General features: G+C 30.5%; 2 protein-coding genes across 4 annotated transcripts in view; one reads left to right on the top strand and one right to left on the bottom strand.

Moving 5' to 3' along the window:
* Nucleotides 1–24,136, bottom strand: part of LOC113523000 (uncharacterized) — a 180,047-nt gene that overhangs the window by 112,054 nt on the left and 43,857 nt on the right. The gene's annotated exons all lie outside the window — the stretch shown is intronic.
* LOC113522601 (CD82 antigen-like) overlaps nt 1–24,136 on the top strand; it is a 102,933-nt gene that overhangs the window by 73,182 nt on the left and 5,615 nt on the right. For both annotated transcript variants that reach the window (XM_052897871.1, XM_052897870.1), the window contains one exon: nt 21,665–21,757. The gene's annotated coding sequence lies outside the window, so the exon portion shown is untranslated. The remainder of the gene's footprint in view (nt 1–21,664; nt 21,758–24,136) is intronic.

Genomic DNA, 24,136 nt, shown 5'->3' with positions numbered 1-24,136 from the left:
GTAGGTGATGGTCTCTATAATCTTTAATGCGAAGGATTTCGCACATCAAAAATGGGTAATAAAATAAAAAAAAAAACAAAATAAAATAGCAGTTGGTACTTACAAATCCAGTGCGCATTTCAATTCCTCATATGTATTTGTATTGTATATCTGTTTCAAAGGATTGAACCGATTTCCCTGAAGTTCATTAGAAACAAATGAAATCTGTATTTTCGATATATCTATGTTATTCAATATCCATATAGATATTCAAATTTCCAATAGGTCACATTTACTTGGACACTCAATTTAGGCAAAATGCATTAATTCCCCAATACCACGTACCTACGTTCGTAGAACCATGAAAGCGTATTATTTCATATCCTGGAAGTACGCCAATTGCATTTTCAGATTACATATTATTGAGATATGTCGAATTACACACTAGTGCCAATTTCTAGTGTGCCAAATCCTATTCACGTTAATTAGCGTTATTATCGCACTAATTGCGAACTATTGTGAATATAAAAGACAAATTGAATAGTTTAAAAGTTTTAATATATGGAAGTAAACATTCATTATCAGCTGGTTTTACGTACGCGGTAGTGTTTGTTTCATTTACAGTACAATAGTTAAATTTAAGATATAAATAATATAAAATTTTTAGAAACGGGTACTGGTAGCCACATTTTATTAGTAATATATTCTGACCAATATATTATATTATAATTCATTGTAAGGAAATTTGATTCTTGAACCATTCGGTAGCCATTATTTTTAAAAGTAATTCTCGTAAATAATATTTGTACGAAATATAAAATTAAAATGTAAGGAAAGTGTTAGGAACGACTATCACTTAGTAATACATGGTATTATAGCAATATTCTATCCAGTATTTTATAATTATAAATTACTGTAAAAAAATATATAATTATTATTTCACTTGGTACTGATTATTTTTAGAAATATCGCGAAATATTACAGAAAATAAAACATATAAACAGTTTCCTTCGCTTCACACAATAGGTATGAAATAATGTGTTGTATAACTTTATAGAAATAATTTAATTAATGAATATTTATATTTAATCATTCTTATAAAATTAAGTGTTTATTATTAGTTAGATGTTTATTTTGATATATTTTATTAACATATTTATTAGTATTAGTGCGAAATTTTACGTACGTATCCTTCAAATTGATTTTAAATTACCAAATCTGAGTTTTCATAACTTTAATAGAATTGTCAAAATAATCTGTAACAAATACGTACATTGTTTAGCCTTCAGTACTATCACATCAACCTTCCGGAAACTTGGATATTTGTCTGAATAGCTGAATTTTTTTCCTAAAGACATTTATTGCCTCAGGGAAAGGGACCGAGTAACTTGTGTGAAACTTAACCTTTTCAATTTGGATAAGTTTCAAATCTATGCAATGTGTGTCATTGGTATTCGTCCTTAGAATGGGTTGAATAAAATGTTATCGAGTTAAGTAGGTTTTTTTTGGATTTAGAATGTTCGGTAATATATGTGAAAGCATTGTAATCATTTAAAGTTGTCAGTGGATCAGTGTCCTGTTGACAGCACATGACAGCTACTGGACACGTCGTGTATTTACGAGTTCACGTTAGAGATAAGGAAATCACGAATAAGGAAACCAGAACTTGAAAAAGTTGACAATAATCTATAAATAGTACTTAATTCTATGAATCATATTTTTTACTCTATAACCTTGTAAAATGGTGCTCCTGGAGTTATCTAGAATCTTTCTGACCAACTATGAGCTATTATAAACATATATTACGTACTCATAAAGATTATTGTTTACGTTTGATTTTATGAAAATATTTAAGCTTTATTATGCTTGACTCACAAACAATACATTGGTAAATATGCTTTAATAGTATGTATTATTAATAATTTTTTTTTAAATAGTTATAACCTTAAGTAAACGAATTCTAACAACATAAAGCAAAAAATGAGTCCTTACTGCACAAAGCTAAACAAATAATTTAATTCAATTTTTAAAATAATTTTTAATATACAACTTTTTTTTTATAGCAGAAGAGCTCGTTACTTGAAAAGGGGTGGATATACATAATATTAGTATTTTATTATTATTAGTATTAGGGATAGGGGTTATTTTAGGGATCAAATACAACGTAGCATACACACTTAAATTATGGTGAAACAGAGAACTTAGTAACAGATATTGATATTTGTTTTACAAAAAAACAACTTTTATCTTGACAAAACAAAATTGATATAGAATCAGCACCGTACTCCTTTAAAATAAAACATAATCATCAAAAGTTGGTTCAGATCATATATTCAAATTCGAAGTGAGAATTTTCTCCTTCTTAAAGTTGTTTGTTAAATGATTGTTGGTCAGTGTTGCCAACATATCGTATTCCTATTAATAAAGATCTCGTTTGAGCGAAAATACCTAAATGCACGCGCAACGTCATCCATCATCATTCCATGTAATACAGCGCTTCGTCTTATTTAATCAAGTCTCTGGACAGGTTTATATAATTTTGTAACGTTGATAAATAGCGCAGCAAAATGAGGTTGGGGATCTTCCTAAAAAGGACCTTTATGTGAGTTTAAAGAGTAACAATTTATTTTATTATTGGTACTCGAGAGGTTGTCAGTAGAAGTTTTTGAATTAGAGCTTTGTAAAAATGAATAACTTACTAATGTATTGTTGAGATTGTCTTAATTTAATGAGATTATTTTTTTATATGAGTGATGAATCTAAATGCATTGAATATAAATAGATCGAGTATTTATTTTTGTAATTATCTCATTTGTCCCTTAGCAGACAAATAGATATTTAAATGCACTTTGTCGTTAAAACAATTAATTAGATCGTGGACCGCCAGCTTGTTTGCCATTCTAAGTTGAATAAAAAAATCGAGAATGGCTTGATGAAATTGTTTGAATGTTTAGAATTTACAATTTGTAATTAAATATAATATAAAGCATCAGACAATTGTAACCTGTGATAAGAAATCCTATTATTACTATAGTTAAAGACAATTGTCGGCAAAGTGTCTTTCATTGTAACTACCTAAGTACTTTTTTACACATTTTATTCACAACTTTTATTATTCTAATGTAACTTAGAATACTTGTCAACATTCAAAACTTTTCAGACTTATTTTTCACAGTAGAAAAGTTTGAAAGCTAGAAGAAGAGTGTTTAGATAAAAATGGAATATTTCACGGAAATAATTTGAGCATAAACTGAGTAGGAGAGGGTCATGTATGATGGCCTCGCTGAAATGCTTTTAGTGAAATAACAAGAATTTCGGGCCCCCCTCGCCACATACCACGCCCCGACTGCGTGCTATTGTAACTGTGTACCTTTGTATATTATATTTTGCTTCTGACAAATTCCACGATGGAACGAAGCTTAATGATACATTCGTTCTTTTAATTTAACGATCTTTTAATTAAACTGGATACAATGATATTTTAAATTAAATATACATTATTCTTCTAAACGATTTGTATAAATTATAAATAAATTTAATATTTTTGCATAGTAGTAAAAATGCTTTGTATATAATTTATAAAATTATTCGCGTCATTAGGTATTTAGAAGTAATAATTAAAGATTGTGTTCCACAAAATAAAAACGACAATTGTGACAAATATCTGAAAATTAAACTACTGAACCGATTTCGATAAAATGTCTATGGGATCTATCTATAAATATATTCTTTCAGATAAAAAAGAAATTTCCAAAGCGGTTCAAAACTGACGGAGCTACGAGATAACAAACATAAAAAAAAAATATAGTCAAATTGAGAATCTCCTTTTTGAAGTCTGTCAAAAATACTTTCCATTGAAGATACTCAACAATTTAGGCTATATAGGTAGAGTGTATCTAATGCTTAAAAAAAGATAGTTAAATGTTTTCATACAATTTTATATGATAAATAGTTATGAGTGGTTCCTTTATAACTCCTATATTTATTTTGTCTTATAATTCCTGTATCTTTTTAATGCATATACACTCATTTAATTTATAAAATAATTAAATATAGATACGTCAAGACACATTGTGTGCGTAAGCCTATAGAACACTAATAAAAAAAACTAGTCGGTTAATTTGACAGCTAATGCTGACAAAAAGTTGCCCGTTTTTGCGATTCCATGCGCTATCTATATACCTAATCTAAATTTAATAATTAATTAGCTATCTTCAATTGGATATATCGGTTCATGTTGCTGAATGTTAGTGTCAAATCTGAGTGGAGTTATCTAGTACCACCAGTACCAGGAGCCAGTAATAAGTCGTTTAGCGTGTTCGGTCATATTATTATAACACTATTTTGAAATTTGTTTGTACAAAAGTAAACATTAAATTCGTGGTGGTTGGTTCATAATCTTTATAGCTTTATCAATAGAAATATTACATGAATAGATTTTTACAATAAATAAGATAAAAAACAAAACAAGAACGATCAAAGAAAGAATCTACGCTAACAGTGGAACTGTGTGTCCTGTAAGGTAATAACATCTAGATAGTGTCTCACTACAAACGCCTCGACAAAAACAACTCACCGTGTTTAAAAAGCGCTCTTTTTTATTTATTTTACTATACGTAGCTTTTTCTTGTGGTTTTGTTTTGCAAAATTATCCAATATGATTCAGCAAAGCATTAGGCTTTGGCGTTATTAACATCAATAACATTATAGTAAGTTTGTTTGTTATCCTTGGCGCCATAATGGCTTAATTAGTCGTTATGAAATTTAGTATAGGTACAAGTGTATTTGGGATAAAGAAAGATAAAGCTTACTTTTTATATCGGTCGCGTGGACGAAGTAGTAGGTAAAAACTTGTATTGTTGTTTTCATGAACAACTTCGCACTCGTATGCTCGCAGTATTATGCTCCTAGTACTGTATAAAGGGGTACGTCTGACAATGGAGCATCCTTTGTAAATGCAAGCAAATATGTTATAATGTAGCTGTAAAGAGGACATTTCATGTAGCTACCTTTTGTATCAAGTAATTGTACTGAATTTACCTTGGTAATTTCAAGGGACATAGTAACTAGGAACCCAACAATAACTATGTCGAATTCTGTGCTAAAATCCCATACTTTTGAAATATTATCATGCATGTATCTGAAGGTACGTTCCATTATTACTTACAATCCTCCTGATTATTTATTACTGATGACAAAGTTGATGAAAGCATTTTGGGATGTTTGGAAGTTGGATGTTTATAATTCAATCAAGCATGAGACACCGGAAAATTTTTAATAAAGTTCGATCGGTAGGTACAACGTATTTCATTCTGGTGCTCTACGTTATATTATATTTATAATTAACGTATGGTTTTAGATACTCGTTAGTTCAAACGAAGAAGAAAGACGAAATTCAATTCGTCTCTTTTTTATTTTTTTATTATCTCAATCCACTATTATTTACAGTTTTGCGTTTCAAAAAACTACTTTTATTGTGACAAAATTGACATAATTAAAAATAAAGCCAAATTAATAAAAAATCTTTCATTTAGAAATTGTTTTAAAATAATTAGATGAAAACATTTTAAAATATAAAGCATTTCTGTATTCTAGATCTTTTTAATATTTATGAATCGTGTCACATTGAGCTTAAAAATTATTATATTCTAAAACCTAAAGATTGGTGATTTACAGTAGAAATTTACAAATTTAATACCTAAATAAATCAAAAGGATTATTTATATTGTCAAGGACAAAGCTTAAATTCTTCATTGAATCTTCAGCTAGAAATGTCATCGGTGGCAAGGTCGTAAGGAAGGCTGTATAGGATTTGGCCCTTAGCCAGCAACAACTCCTACACGATGTTACAATGTTTTTCTTAGTATTGGAACACTGTTTTGCTCTTGATTCGCTGTTGCAATAACGACGAGCAGAATTACGCTTTTATATTGCGTCTTTATTTCATCTAAATACAACAATGTACAGTGGAATGCAATTCGATTCAGTTAAGTTTATTTTATGAGTTCTCTTCCGCGTCGCATTTGAGCCTACTCTTTAGGGTTTTTCCCGCAGTTATTTCATATCCAAATGGCATTAATGAACATTTATTATTGCATCACGTATTTTTGCCCTTTGTTTGTTTTTTAGTATGCCGTAGATAGGTGATAAAGCAAATGAAAATATGATGCTTTTATTAATAAATATAAGGTAATCAGACTCAAAACTCGCAAGAATTATAATGGCATTTTAGTAGTTTTATTGTATATATCTAGTAAATTTTTTTATAATAAGGTACGATCAACCAAATAAAAACCATAAGAATAAATTAGACTAATGTCCTTAAAATAGTCACGGAACCCTAATGTATATCGTTGTTGTTTATTTCGCCTAGAATTGTATTACATTTTAGGGTTATTACAAAGAGATCATAAAATCAAGAGGGTATATGTTTTATGGTTGAAATTGTTGGAATGTCATGTGTTTATTTGTACTATACAAATATAAAATTAAACAAATACTATACAAAAATATGTATACGAGTATATAGGTTTATTTGTCGTGTGGTCCCGGCATAGAATAGGCCACCCCTTCCTTGCCCTTGGGTGTCGTACGAGGCGATAAAGAGAGGTTGATGGAGGGGCAACAGCGTCGTTATTAAAACATCTCCAGCTTCTGACAGCGGTTGCCAATCGACCTAACAAGCGTAGCAGCTACTGGCAATACCTCCCAAGAGGGAGGCCTATGTTCAGCAGTGAACAGTTAAATATTTATATGATAATGATATAAGTTAGTTACCACATGGACAATTAGATATAGTTACGTATTTTTCAAATAAATCAAATATTTTTTATTTATTTTTACATATAGTATATATAATAAAAACATTAGTACAACATAAAAAAATGTATACATACTACATGTGTAATACCAGATGGAGACTTTGTACACAAGTCGTTTGCTTGAGTACCTCTGTCACATTCGTGTTTCTCCTGTGAAGTAGTTGTGTTTGTATGAATGTGTTTCGGTTTGAAGGGTGGCATATGGCAGTGAATTTACAGGGTACAGAGGAATAATATCTGAGTCCTCGGGAATGGCAACGCATGGGAAGTATCATGGGTGAAACAGTATAATCTGTTAAGTCCATGGTACTGCTCATGTCTATAGGCGATAGTTACCATATTCCATTAGGTGGGCTGTCAGCTTATTTGTCATAAAATATGACAAACTAACTTTTATCCGCGACTTCGTTTGCGCACCAGGGATATATTTAGACAGAGTTAAAAAGTAGTTTATGTCCTTTTCCATCACAAATATTAATAAGAATTAATAAATTAAACATTAGAGGAAATCTTTTCTTTGAATGGGAATCATCAATAATAAAAAATATTGTCAATAGGTTAAGGTATATTGTAATATAACTATATAATAATAATTTTGTGTTCATTCTTTTTGAAATTGGTTGTAAAATACTACTTGCAAAAAGGACAACGAGCATTCCAGCGGCGTACACACCATTGAGTCGAGAGGGCGCTAGCGTTAAAATGAGCATCATTTGAAATGTACAAACGAGCTTTCACTTGGAAGTAATGCTCGAGACAACAAAACATTGGCGAGGCGAGTGGATCCATAGCATCCAATGTTATACCTATGGTATTTTTAACATATACTGTACCAGAGCAAATAAAATATTTTATATAATTTTATATCTATTGAATAAGTCTGGCGAGTTTGAAGTGTGAATTTGAGATTTCGGCTAAGTTCTTGAAGTAAATGTTCAGTTTTATAAATATAACACTGTATATAGGTTTGGTATATTTATTGTAATTAATCCTGCACGTTTTTCAATCTAGGTATTCACAGAATATTAATTGCCTTTCTATCTTTACTTTATTTCTTTCTTGTAGCTAAAAAAATATTAGTAATATCTAGTTTCATAAAATTTAATTAAAACAAAAAACTTTAAAAATTATTTCATAAATTTAACATACACAGGAAACCTAGAGATTTATGCGCGTAGGTGTGATGTAGGCGAATTCCTACTTATATCTTTAGAAATAAAAATATTATTGTATAGGTTTCATGAGTATCTTATAGCCAAGTATCCTTGTCCTATTTATTTATTTATTCATTAGTACATGTATGTGTACAAGATATACTGAATGCTAAAAGCATTCTATCCCAGGCAACCTTAGGGATGTGTTTGATTTAATAATAATTCGATCTGATTTCCTTGACTTCCTTTGGTACTGCTCATGTTTATAGGCGACGGTTACCACTTTCCATCAGGTGGGCCGTCAGCTTGTTTGCCATTCTAAGTTGTATAAAAAAAAAACACTATCAGATTTTTACAAAAAAAAATCTGACTTATATTATTATGTACAGTATATAATATATGCATATATAATTGTATATTTCTCTAATAAAATAAATAAATAAAGATATTTCCATGAGGAAGTGTTTGTTTGCTGTTCTTTCAAGCTATAACAATAATGACTGGTAACATATATTTTCATGGACATTATGTTGATATACACCTACGCGCGTAGGCAGGAACAAACTTATTTGTAATGATATTGGATATTTCGTGAATTTGCATAGTAGTGGTGACAGAATAATGATGAACCAATTTCCTGCATTAAGTAAGTGTATGCTCTATAGAAGCTTGTTGACTATGCATTATTTTCATGTATCTACATACAGATATGTAGAATATCTGTATATTTTTTCTATTTAGGGTTCTGTGCCAAAAGGGTATAATATGAATTCTTATTGTGCTATTATGTCTCTTTATCTATTATAGAACGCCATATTTCAATTACTATGTACCTATCAATAATAAAATGGATTTAAGATTGGCATAGGTAAAATTATGATTGACCAAAGTTATTAATTAAAATATTAATATTATTGATTACGGCTTGGAGAGCCTTAGTGCCCCTTAATGATGAAGAAAAGAGAGAAATATATTATTTTTAAAACTGTAGAATAATATCTCAAACCTGCAATGGAACTCAAATACGTCGACGACTTTATCTTGAACCAGTTTCATTGATCATCTATTGGCAGGCTATTAAAAGATTGTTGTAATTTAAAAAAAAAATTAAAATAGTTGCAAAATTTGCTAGACATATTTTGCAATTGCAATGAAAATATTATTTATTGTATGTACATAAAATACAATCAAACTGAGAATCAATGCTAGGTTCTCTTTTATTTAAATAATTTTTTACCTTTTACATGAAATAGACTTATAAAATGAATGAAACTATAAATGGCAGTAAGAGCAATATCAAACGTCGTTGTAATGAATTAAAAACCACAAAAGGGAAACAAATGAATAGTAAGTGCCAATACGAACTCGATACGACAGCTTTTTTACACGCACGCTTCGTCGTGTATATTTTGTTTGTTAAAATTTTGTACGATTCATGAATATCGTCGATTCAAATTTTATTGTTGATGTAATAAAATTTTGCAGATCTTTATTTCGTACCTTCGATATAAACATCACTACATTAAAGTATGATAGAGAGACATAAAAATGAGGTATTTTATTTATATTCTAACTATATTGTTTTTTTGTTTGATATTTGTGACCGTTATCACAAATAGTGAATGAAGTTTTTTTAATTAAATTGTTATCATTCTCACCATAATATTTTTTTTATCGCGGGACGTATGTGGGAAAATTCGTAAGATTTTTTGAAGTTTCAAGTGTGCAAATTTTCAAGTGATTTCTAAAGGGTTGGGAGTCCTCAATTCGTCTATATTTTTTGTGTGTATGTTACGCGATATCTTGTTAAATTCTGAACTGATTCTGACAATTATAATTTTATTAGTTTTGTTAATGTTTACTCTTGTGTTGACCTCATATATAATTTTTTTATGTTGAACCAGTCGTTTTTATATGCAGAGAATCCTGTTTTGTAGCGTAACAAAATCTATTTCGAAATACAAGATTCTCGGTTCTAAATTCAAATAACATTTTAAATACGTCTTGCCTATTTAGTTTCTCAAGTTAGGTTTATCATCAGAGAGTTTATCAAAAACTGGTTTGGTTAGTTCTGAATATATAATAATTTTATGTACATATCATAGACTATAGTACATATATTCTACAGATAAATGTAAATAATAAGGTTTTGTTAGATAGATATCTAAACTAAAGTTTATTTGTGTAAGCACAGAGAATATAGTACTAAACGTACAAGTTACGTGGCTTCAGACTGTAATGTAAACTTAATAAGTTACGTTAAGGTAAACGCAAACTTACACTTGGGTTATAGAAGTTAGACGTTAAGGCATGTTTGATGGAGTTTTACGTCATCTAATCTGAGTAGACTTGTGACGCGGGTCACGCCAACATAGATAACACCCCTATCTACTAGTCCCTACTGGCCGCTACGTTATATTATTATAGTGTAGTATACCTAAATATAAATATATAATTTAGTATAAATATGAATATATAATACATATTTCTTCAAGTTGGAATGGAAAACAAGTTAAAACGTTACAGACTACCGAATATAAAGTAGTAACTGGTATGTGCCGCTTATATCTTACAGTATTGGTCTTGTGTTGATTATTCCTGATATATTATTTCTTAGGGATTAAGTGTTATGCTACCTTACCCATAACTTCACTAATACGAACCGTTTTTTAAAATATAAGTATAGATAGGAAGCAGAAATAAAACAGTAATAGTAGTAAATAAAAAGTAAAGGAAAATTGGCTACTCCGAAAATTGAATTTGATATTTTATTTATGCGAAATAACTAACTTAAATACTATTTACAATTATAAATATCTAAAGTAAGAAATATACATTGGAAAAGGTCAAGGAGATTCAGGTCACTAGTTATTTTATTACGGCGAGCTTATTCCATTAAATTAATAGTTTACATTATTGGAAATTGGAAAATAAGTTAGGTCTACACTGGAGTTGATTCTGAAGCATTTATTACATAGACAAGTATTAATTCTTGTGTTAGAAATAAGTACCTACGTTAAATTTAATTCTAATTTTAATATCAATTAGTAACAAAATAATTTCACTACATTGTCAAATTATAATTCCTCTTGAGATTAATTAGGAACGTAAACGAAGCAGGAGGTGTAAGTTTGGAAATAAGAATCGAGGCCGTTGACACTAGTTCTTTCTACCTATCCCACAATCTATCTAGACAGAAAATAAAGCTTTAATTGTGTAATAATTACATGTGTGCTGTCCATGCTCATCACCATTTTCAATCTTTGGCCATCATCTTATTTGTCATGCTTTATATCATAAAAAACGTATAAAATAAATATGTATTTAAAAAAAGAAATGTATACTACAAAGGTGGCAAACTAACACAGCTCGTCTCATGGTAAACGTCACTGTAGTTTATGAAAACCTGCAACACTAGAGATGTTACGTGCACAATATCGAACCAGAAGAAACCTTAACCCTTTTTGAAGAACCCCATACTGCAGTCTCTAGAGAAAACCTCGGCAGAGAGCTCATTCTACAACCGGAGCATTCGCAGGAGAAAAATTCTCTGAAACCGCACCGTACGTGACCATTTAGGTTAGGCGTGTGAGGATGAATTCCCTGGTGATGGCGAGCGGTGCGATGATAAAATGTGGCTGTAAGTATAATTTTAAACAATTTGTCAAAACACAATTCGTTATACAAGTGGTAGAACATAAAGGAAGGCAAAAGCCTCGCCTTAGACTTGAAGGCTCGACACCGCTTGTGAGCTTGAGATCGTCAATAATTCTCATAGCCCGTCTTTGAATCGAGTCAAGAGGACCAAGCTGGTATCCAGATGCTCCAACCCACAGTTGAGAGTAGTACTCCATGAGGGTCGGACTTGCGACTTGTATAACAATAGTTTTTGTCTCGGGCTGAAGTATCGTTTCGCTCTATTGGGCACCCCGAGCTTTTTGGACACCAGCTTGACACTATCTTCAAGATTACCTCGGAACTCAGCAGTACTGGAGATATCAATACCGAGTATCCCAATAGTTTTTGGAGATGACAATAGTAAAGGGTTTTTAGCAGTGAACGTGCAAGCTTTTGTCATAGATGAGCTAATTTGGACCAAGTTTAGTCGCCCCCAATCAAAGTCTCTAGTAAATACTTATATAAATTGAAATTCTCTTAGACTATATTGGAAAGTACCCAAGAATAGATTTCCATTACTAAGTATAAGTAACACTTCGTACAACATTGATGAATTATCCAATATCACAACTGTGATACGTATGGCTGGTTTATGAACTAACCTCGATAGCAAAGGAAGGAAGTTTAGATGTACAAGTACTGATATAAACATTAGTAAGCTTATGAGTATGTATAGACAACTAACTACGTATAATCTTTACTTACATGTATTGTAAATGGGAAAGTTTGTTACTTCCTAGTACTCAGCTTAACTATTCATTAAAAATTCAGTACATCTTTATAGATGTACTGAATTTTTAATGAATGTAATATTTGTGATGAATAAGAATAGAATAGATGGTTTTTATTCCGATAACACGAATGAAGTCACATGCATCGTTATTTCGACCCATTTTTTTTTTAGGAAATATCCTCGTATTCGCAAGTAGAACATTTCCTTAATGTTAATGATTTGGTTTTCACCCTATATATAAGATAAGATACTGACAGAATCATCTTACAACAACTGTGGCAGAGGAGATAATTAGAGGATTTTTGTCGATTGTTGCCATTGTGGTGACGTCGCAAAGGAAAGTGAAATTGGACATAAAGTAATCAACTATTTTCCTGGTCTTTGTGTATTACGATTCGTACAAATGTGAGTCTTTCAAGGCTGCAGTGAACAAAGCATTATTCGGGCCTACATGTAATGTTATGAGGTTGTGATCAAAGACGCTCGACTTTTTTTTATTAAAAATATAATTTGTTAATTATTGAAGTAAAACAATTTGTTTGTTAAAAGGTAAAAAAAACTGTGCTGTGTTTACCAATATCTAAATTAATACAAATAAAAAAAAATAAGATTCGAGTAAGTATTAACTATAAGTACTAATGTTAAAAGTACATCTGTTAAAATATTTTGATAGAAATTTAAAGTAAAAAGTAGACTACAACTAAATCTAAGATATACGACAACTATACTATAAATGAATACATGTATATCATAACAAAATATTATTTATTTATTTCTTTGTTACATATAATGTTTTTGCAAGACAAATCCTAACACGACAAAGTACAACAAACAACATTCATTTAGATTTTACAGTCACATAAATGAATATAATAGCATAAGTAAATCTCCTCCATATTGCTTTTGTAGAATTTCATCTTGTGATGTTGGAATACAACTAAAAAGGGGTTTTACAAATGACAATGGAAACGGTAGAAAGGGCTTCCGTGCGGACAAAGCTGCTTAATTTTCTTCTATGTTTTAATGATTATAAATATAATTGTGCTGTGTATTCTAAATTTTATCCCACAAAATTAGAACAAATATATATAAGTAGGTAACATTTATAAAGATTAAATTGCACTGTAATAGAGTAGGTAATTAAACAAAGTAAACAATTAATATGTACTTTTGTTTAAATTAGAACCTCAAGTGACTTTAAATAAAAATCAATGAGCATTTATATATTTCAAACGACACGAAGGCAACATTCCCAATAACGAGGCGACATCGAATCGGCCGGGCACCCTCATCAAGCTTAATGTTGCCAATCAATAAGGAAATTGCGAAAACAGTGGAAAAATACTCGTCTCTAGTGAGTGAAGTAGGCGAGTGTTTCTTTCAGATGTCTCTGAAAGTAGATGCCAGTTAGGTCAGCTATTTTATTTGCATTATACCGCTAGTTTTATTAATCATTACTTATAGTTTTATTTTCAACTTGCAGTAATAAGCAATAAAAAAAAACCAAATCTTTTTGTGATATGGATAAAAGCATATTACGCCGACCCCAAATAATAATTGGGATAAGGGTAGGAAGATGATGAGTAATAAGTTGAAAATAAAACTATCTTTTAGAAAGTTTTACACATTCGTCATATTAGATAGACTCTGTGCTGTTTGTATAGATCACTCACTGTCCTACTCTTTTAGTTTAAATTTTTAGCTTTACATTTAGTAGTTATGGCTGTGCGTTATTAATCCGTCAGTATTTTATTTTATTTTATTTTTATTTTATTTATTAGGCGCACATAACAGAAGTTTACAAATAAAAACTTAAATTATAATATGCAAGTACATAACGGGTATCAGGTAAACTTGCCACAACATGTGCACACAGCATGATCCAATAATAAATGCGACTGCAACAAAGCTATTAGGTTGCAACTATCAGTGAAAATTTAAACATAAAAATTAAACATAAACATAAAGAAAGTTAAACAAAAAAAAAAACCAAAACAAAATTATTTAAGAGATTTCTAAATATTACATTATCTTATATAATTGTCTGCGAAATTGATAATAACTGAGCCCAAATATGTCAAGGTCATTTTGATGAGCGTCATTATACGATCTACACATATTGGCTATGGGGTTATTTAAAGAAATATTGTTTCTATAAAAAGGCACAGTGAAAGTCCGTTTAAGACGAATTCGGCCATTCGTATTAATATTAATTAGTTCTAACAGTTGGGGACAATCCACAATTGAGTTTATAATCTTATATAGGTACAGTAAATCTTTTATTTTTCTTCTTTTAGTTAAAGATAATATTTTAAAATATTTTAATCTATTTTTATAGTCTCTAAATTTTCTTTTAAATCCATACCTATAGGAAATTGATTTTAGAAATCTTTTTTGTACTCTCTCAAGATTATCTTGATGTATCTTATAGTAAGGAGACCAAACTATTGATGCATATTCAACTATAGGGCGAACCAATGCAGAATATAGAAAACACGGACTATATAAACGATTATATATGTTAGTATAAACGATTATATATGTTTAGAAGATATTTAAAGATATATTTTATACTAAATTCATATTGTAAGTTTAAATTCACATTATATATAATGTATATTATATTTATAGGTAGAATGATTTATTTTGTGGAAAGCGATCTCTCTACTCTTCCTTTAAATTTATAAAAGTTTTGATTTATCTTCCACTTTCACTGTATGTTGATTTACAGTTTAAGTTCTGACCTTCTTTTTATTGATCATGTTTATTATGAATATGTTAGGTCATATAGTTTCTTGGTAATATTAACAATTTATAGTCATTTATTATGAAAAGTATAATGCTAAATAATATTATAAACGTAAGTTTATTATCTTTAAACGTCTTAATGGCTTAACTAATCACTATGAATTTTAGTATAGACTTACTACATGGGTTATTATATTATATATGGACGTACGCTACTTTTTATTTCAGTCAGTGAACATGTCTCAGTCACAGACGAAGCCGTGGGTAAAAGCTAGTATATTGTACTCCACAAAAATATACCATCAGTTATATATAGCAGTCATATTGTCGCGAAGGTATATCAATGGTGAAGGACTTGGTAAACTTATCGATTGCGCATCAATTTGATATTTATTCCACGATTCGTTCTTTGATGTTTCCCCAAAAATTTCAGATTGTTAAAATATAAACTATCTGTATGTGTATTATTAATTATTACAGTAACATAATAACAGGCCCCTATAGAAATATAGTACAATATGAATATTAATGCGAGGGAAAGAATACTCAAAATTATATATGAAGTAGCTTGTCCAGCTTGATAATATCTTCCTCCTAACCTATACCGAAAGAATGAAGTACATATATGTATCTGAAGAGTAATTCTATCTCTATCTATTAATTGATTACATTGATATTGAAATGACGGCCTTTTATTATTATTTATTTATTAATGAAAATAAATAAGTATTATTTTTATTTGAAGAAAAAGTCATTATAAATTTCTATATGAAAGAAAGGTCACTTATCAAATAAACAGAAGTTTTTAATAGAAATATTTATTACTAGAGGTATATATAAAATATACCAGTCGACTGTGTAATATGGCTCACAGTCTGAAGTATTCTCCCGCAAACGGAATTAGATGTGGATGTAACGGCTGTACGTGTGATATTTACAGATTGATTTAATAGGGTCTAGGATACGAGTAGATCGGTCGCCCCTTAGCACGTTTTTATCTTTTTAACGGTTTCAACTTCGCATTTTTTTTCTCACTTTTCCTCGAATGTGGATAAATAATTAAACATGAAGGTTTGTTGTTTGTGTTGCATTGCGGTTCTTCTAAGAATGAACTGTTCCATGGTAAATGAAATGTGGATACTAATTAAGAAACGAAATTATATTTTAAACAATCTTGTAGACGTGAAGAAATGATTAATTTATCATCAAAGTATATCATAATTATAGAATTATTGGTCATTTATACAATTACTTGGACCATTTTCGAAGTTAAAGACAATATTTCTAATAATGTTTCACTTACACTTTAAGTAAAATGATATAGGTTGAACGTTACAAGATTTATGTCTACCAACTTTCATAAAACAAAGTCGAAAAATATACAATAAAATCGAAATTATTAAAATTCTTTTTAGGGGTCGTTCCACCAGTAAAATTGAACTTTTTTCCTAAGTGACCTGCTTAGGCGTATTTAGAGGGAGGGTCGGGTGGTCTATACTCAAATCAGAATTGTTTGGTGACCACATTTAAATGAGTGCGAAGCTTTACAAAGACAGGTCTGAGAGATTATTATATCTGTCTTTTTTAAGGGGCCAGGCCCCTTCTGAAAAATAATCTTAAATAAGCCAATGATACTATGATATGGTATTCCAACCCATGTGTAGAAATACGACATAAAACTGGTCCTACTGTGTTAATACAGTACTTCAAGCTATCAAGTTAGTACGGGATATTAGATTTTTTTTTGTCATTGTTTGATCTGTAATTTCTTTGGAAAAAAAGAATGTTAATAACATAGATTTCACCCTATTCAGACGCTAATCTAATTGAAGCTATTTCTCGCTCATCATGGCGTCTCCCAGTAGGAATATTATAGGAATGAGTGACCTCTGTGACCGCCACATAACAACCTCGCATCGCTGCCTCAAGGGACTGGATAGATGCTACACCAAAAATAACTTGAAACTCGACATTATAGGACCAGTGGAGCTGAATGGCAAGACGACTTGACATTTACACACACACCCTTTATATTATAATAGGGTCGTCCATACAGGAATAATCTATACATACTGCAGGTTAGCTGTGCCACTGGACAGCAATATAACATTTTAGAGAAAGGATTTAGATTTACGTAAAATATATTCAGTACTATAATTTCCTATTAAGGTAGTCAGAGGCAATTGTAGTATTTATGGCATTTGTATTATATAAAACATAGTCTAGAAGATTAAATCTATATAAGTACAGTAGTTTTGTCTGCATTATTGCAACATTACATCTTTACTAATATAATCAATACTTATAAATGTGAAAATGAGTTTGTATATTAGTTTAAAGTTGATATTTTGTAAGAATACTGTACAAATATTTAGAATTTAAAAAATGCACAGATATATAAGCCACATAAATTCTCGAGTGCTGAAGTACTTATAATAATTTTCTTACAAACAGTAAGATGCAGTGAGCATGCAGCTAAGTGTACATAGTTGGAGCATAAGGTCGAGAATCAAGTAGTGCAGAATAGCGACTATATTTTAAGCTCAAGAGATTTGATGTAGCGAGCAGCTACACACGTTTACTTTTACGCGACTCTCGGTTAATGACACATCTTGTGCACAAAGATAGTGAAACATTTCAGTAATTTAGTATCTTATAACTTACAATTTAAAATTGTGAGAAAAGGTTGTCAAATTTTAAGGTAAACAAATCTAAAGTAGATATGCTTACTATACACGAAGCTAATAAATCGAATACGTATTTCACTTCCTATTATTTCAAGAAATGGGATGTGAATTTAGATGCAAGGGGAGCATTCTTTTTTTTTATTTCAGAATTATTGAGAAAAGGCGTCGGAGGAAAAATTACTAAATACATTTATTTGAAAAGCGAATGTTGAGATGGATGTGTGGAGTGATAAAAATGAACAAGATTGAGAATGAATTTTTTTATACCACAGAGGTGCCAAACAAGCATACAGTCCGTCAGATGGTAAATAGTCACGGTAGCCTATGGACGCCAGCGATACTAGTTGTTGGAAGTTTGAAAATAACGGTAGTAACAGAGAAGTTAAGAAGAAATTGTTTCAGTTATATTAGTATATAAGATTAGTGCTCATGAAAATTAAATAAGGATAAATATATTGTACCTATAAAAAGTTAATCATATGCAAGTAATATAACCTTCAAATCTACTAATTATAATTGTCTAAAATTACATACATATAGCTGCCAACCTGCCTGTCAAGCGTGGCAACTACTGATAAAACCCCCCTTTATAAGTTGAGGACAGTTAATGGTTGACAACATACATACATACAGGATACTATAAGAAATTACTGCAGATGATAATTAGGTGCAGGGAAACGTTTTTCCTCATTCATTCATTAATTAAGTTCCGAGTTCTCGTCGATAGAGTTCTCTTCCCATTAGAGGACGATATTACTACGCTGACCAAGTGGATTGGTATAACTATTATTTTGATATTTGTTTTTCATGCTTTACTAGTGCATTTTGGTTTTTGTAATTACAATGGGAATACAAGGAATGGTGGTAACATATTACAGTTAGCAAACGGTAAAATTCTTGATACAACAAAAAAACTGAAATGATCGTTAGACATTTTTATTATTAACATTTATTTTAATGAAATTCTTAAAAAATAAATTTATAATGGTATGTCACGTATCGTGAATATGTACGCAAAATTAAAAACGTATAATATTTTTGCTCTTTTATGATATCGCGGCGACAAAATGGTACCGTACCGTGCTACGATAAATAATAAAAGTAACATTGATGTAAAAATACTGTTCTATTTTAAAAAGAAAATGAGAAAATCAATCCATTCACTTGATAGTTTGTACTTGATCCACGTTTAATAGCTCCAAACAAAGGCTTTAACCGCTTTGAATAGATCGGGTGTCAACAGCTTTATGACAATTTAATACGAGGCTCGTGACGTGAGAATTTAATAGCGGGTTTGTGCACTTTTATTGCTGTTGTAAACCTTTGTATTGATTCTATAGATAGAAAGCTTTTAAAACATTAGTCATTAATGTGACTCGTGACTGATTTATTTTATCATTTCCTATTTTACTTGTACTTGCAAACAGTATAAACAAAAACAAAACTAATAGAGATATACTTTAACATTTTGTATTATTTTTCCATTTTTTATACAATTCAAAATGGCAAACAAGATCCTGTTAAATTTAGAAACTGTACTATGGTACTTTTTATGTCTACAGCCGATAATTACTTTTCACCAGATAGGCTGTCAGTTGGTTTGTTATTTCAAGTTGCATAAAAACAATCTAGTAGATTTTCGTATTTATCTGTGTGGTAGTCAATATTAAATAATAATATTGTGTATGAGTGTATTAGCTTTATTTATAAAAACGTAATGTAAACATAAAGTCCGTGTGGTCCCGGCATAGAATAGGCCACTCCTTCCTTTACCGTGGGTGATGTAAGGGGCGACTAAGACGAGCGAGGGATAAGTAGCAGCGTCCCTCTTAAAACATCTCCAAAGCTAATTGCGGTTGTCAATACGCCTATTAAGAAAAATCTGGCAAAATCCTCCAAGGGGGAGGCTTATGTTCAGCAATGGACAGTTAAAGGCTGATATGACTTTTTTTTTTATACAACTTAGAATGGCAAACAAGCTGACGGCCCACCTGATGGAAAGTGGTAACCGTCGCCTATAGACATGAGCAGTACCATGGACATAACAGAGTATACTGTTTCGCCCATGATACCCCCTATGCGTTGCCATTCCTGAGGACTCAGGTGTTATTCCTCTGTACCCAGTAAATTCACGCCAAAACTGATGATGATGATGATGATGAATGTCGAATATCACATTAACATAAACTAAATAAAGAATTAAGCTGTATCACAATATTATTTGTTAAACTGATTCTGTTAAAATGTTGTATATTTTAATGGAATTATTATGGTTAATTTATTATAAAATTTCTTTTAAACTGTATAGCAATTGTCTAGTCACGAAGAACATTACTCATTTGGGATCTGTTCCCTTATTTTTATTATTAGGGACTCACTAGCTAATTTTTGCCAAAAGAAACGTAATATACAGTCTCTTTAATCCCTAGAAAGTCTATAACTTTAATTGTAGTACTAGCTTTTCCCCGTGACTTCATCTGTGTAATCATAATATATTGATTGATCGGGATAAAAAATTTGCCTATATCTTTCTCCATCTCAAACTACGAGTATACCAAATTTCATGACGAATGAAGAAATAAGTCCATAAGCTGTTAAGACCTAACAAGAAAACAAACTTTTACATTAATAATATTAAAAATTGCATCTTGTGGCGTCGGCAATTGTGTTGTTGTGTTGAGTAGCCTATTACCTTCTTCAAGAAATGAGAAATCAAATGGGAAAAGCAATTTTCTAATCTTACTGATAGTTTCAGAGATAAACATGTTCAAACGAACAATCAAACAAACTTTTCCGCTTACTAATATCTTACACTTACGCGTATCTTACAAATATATATATTTGTAAGATATTAATAACAATTTTGAAAGATATAATATGATAACTAAATCTACTTTTGTGTTCATTTTTGTAACTATACAATTCTATCAAATTTTCCTTAATATAAAAGGAAAATAACAAATACACCCACTCTATTGGATTGACGTAAAGGCAATTTTTTCATCAGCTATTCAAGTTTTCAGGAATAGATAAAGTTGGCTCCACTCGGTTTTATCATTTATTTAGTAAGCTTTTTTATTTATATTTCATGGGGTTCTGAACTTCGGGGACAAATTGTCTAAAGTACTGGTACTTGATCATTATTAGTTTCTCAAATCATTTACATTTTGTCAAAACTTGTACAAAACTTTTTTTTTATATTTTAAACAAGTGATCCGGTTTGTATTCGCATGGGTAGATAGAATTTTCGAAAATAATATTCACTCGTGACTTCGCCTACGTGACTAGGATATGTTTACTGACCGGGATAAAAAGTAGCCCGTATCTTTCTCCATTCTATATAATACATGTATACCAAGTTTCATAGTGATTGGTTTAGCTGTTAAGGTGTTATAAGGCAACGAATAAACGAATTCACTTCCACATTTATAATATTAATAAAGTTGTTACTTGCTAATAATGTAATTTTTACAAGTGAAACAATTTTTAAAATCGTTAGTGAAGTATTGAGTTTATCCATTACAAACAAACAATAAAATCTTTACTCTTTACACTTTACACTGTAGTATTTATAGTATAGTATAGATACTCGTATAAATTCTGGTTTTACGTTTATTTTTAAGTAAAAAAAAAATGCATATACTATGATGATTATATTTTAAATTTTATTTTTAATTTCGTCACTATATATATCATAATTATATCACAAATTTTTCTCACAGAAATATACTTTCTGTATTATGAAATTGTAAATAAATGTAAATAATTAAATCGTGTGAATTATATAGTGGGTAATATCTAGTATTGCATTTAAAGCATATCTGTATGCATTATATATTAATTTAAATTACTGTATTGTTACAGAGCTCGCACCGGCGTGGTAGGCGCACTGCTCAGGATAGCCCGCCCCCTCCTGTGACTAGCCAGGGCTCTAGCGCACGGAACGGGCGGCGGATTGTAAGTTGAATCATTCCTATCTTGTTTCATAAACACCACAAGAAAAAGAGGAATGTTACATATAAGACATATAACATTAGATCTTTTTAGGGTTCTGTGTTAAAAAAGTATAAAGTAAGTCTTATTTTTTTTATACAACTTAGAATGGCAAACAAGCTGACGGCCCACCTGATGAAAAGTGGTAACCATCGCCTATAGACATGAGAAGTTCCATGGAAATAATAGAGTATACTGTTTCGCCCATGATACCCCCCATGCGTTGCCATTCCTGAGGACTCAGGTGTTATTCCTTTGTACCCTGTAAATTCACGCCATATCCCACCTTTCAAACCGAAACACAGCCATGCAAACACAACTGCTTCACGGTTGAAACACGAATGGGACAGAGGTACCCAAGCAATCGACTTTTGTACAAAGTCTCCCTCTGGTAACATCTTATAGTGTGAATTTGTCCATCGCATCATAATAACAAAATAAGAAATTCCGAATATATCTATTTTGTATAAGAAACACAATAAATACATTTCTATATAAGATCATTTTATCTCATATGTAAAGAACTTAAATTAAAGTCAATTTTTCTATTTATTTTAAGGATGTTTTAATTGTATTGCTTCTAATAGAATGAAACTAAAAATTGGTTTCGCCATAAGTTTTCACCCATTGTAATATAATTTCTCGGCCCATATCCATAATTTCATAATTTGCTGGCTTCACATAATCAGATCTCAGATGACTCATTTGCATACTCACTAATGAGCTACAGATTATGTATAAGCACTTTATGAGTTCCATCTAGCCCGATTATCGCCGGATTTACATAATGGGCTCTTGACGATCTCAAACCTTGACAGCGTAGCGGTTTACATTTCCTTTGGTTATGGGTTTTATTCCCGTACAATACGTATATAAATAGTTTTAAGGAATATTTTAGTTTCGACATGTTCAGTTTTAATATCAATAGGATTTTTTTTTGGTAAGGAAAGGAATAATTTAATAAAATGGAAGGTGATTGTCAATTTAATCGTATTAGTATTTGAAAGAATGAGTGCTATACTTTTATTTATTATATATTTAATACTAGTATTACATATAAATACAATAATAAAATAATACAAATAATAATAATAAATAAATTACATATAGGTATGGTAGTAAAGCAGTTCATATATCTCTGTAACAGCTAACACAGCACATTTCGTGAACCACATATCCTAATGTTGGGTAGTTGGGTACAATGGACCGCCCAATGAACCCGCTAAATGGACCTTACAAATTGTAACTAAACGTCTAGCTTAATATATTTTTGCCAAATTGGCTTAAATTTGGCAATATTTTCCAATTATTTTTTTCTGTAACGAAAAAAATTTATTCATATTTATAGATGATAAATACAATTACAAAAATTTATTGGTGTAAAAAATCTTATTGACTCACCCATAAAGACGTCAAATCTCTCAAAATCTATTTTAGCTATCGAATTAGTTTGTCTCTTTCTTTTGCGTTAAATTCTCAATTTGAAAGAAAGTTACAAAGTTATAGTGTAATAGTTAATGTAGATTTGTAGATTTTTATTTTTATGGAAATTATTTATGAAAACTAATGTTTTATTAATTATAATTAATAATAATTATAATTAATAATAATTATAATTAATCTATTTAACTTACGTTATATATGTAGGGATATAGGAGTGAATTTACAGGGTACAGAGGAATAACACCCGAGTCCTCAAGAATGGCAACGCATGGGGGGTATCATGAGCGAGGCGGTGTACTCTGTTGTGTCCATGGTACTGCTCATGTCTATAGGCGACGGTTACCACTTTACATCAGGTGGACCGTCAGCTTGTTTGCCATTCTAAGTTGCATAAAAAAAGACACATCACTGCCAACGGCCATGTATATTACAGGCATAAATAGATAAGTAATCTTGTTCTTACATTATGCATATTCATAATTTGTTTCATGAAACCAAGATTCTCCGGAATCGTTTCAGAATATAATCTAGCTGTTCACAGCATGATGTAAAATCCAATTTCATTTGTAAAATTAAAAATATAAGTCACTTTCTTTCTGCTCGTTACTTACTGTAACCGCCCTATTTTGGTCATACTGCAGTAAAATTCCATCAAATATTTATCAAATGATGACGAGGTGGTGTATCAGAGGCGCACCAAAGATATTATTTATTAGAGAGAGCTCTCACCGACGTATTCTCGTATACAGTTATATGTTCAAACTGGGAAATGTATTGTTGAGAATACGTTGAAAGCTTTGCAAAGTATTCAGCTCAATGAATACATTATTATATTTTAGTCAAAATACTGTTTGCTTAAAAGTTGTTTGCATCTTTTGGAATAAAATTTCACATAATATT

The sequence above is a fragment of the Galleria mellonella genome, unplaced genomic scaffold (genome assembly GCF_026898425.1).
Source record: "Galleria mellonella isolate WM207_F2 unplaced genomic scaffold, CSIRO_AGI_GalMel_v1 utg38, whole genome shotgun sequence".
NCBI classification, from domain to species: domain Eukaryota; kingdom Metazoa; phylum Arthropoda; class Insecta; order Lepidoptera; family Pyralidae; genus Galleria; species Galleria mellonella.
This window is presented reverse-complemented; position numbering and strand designations above follow the sequence as displayed.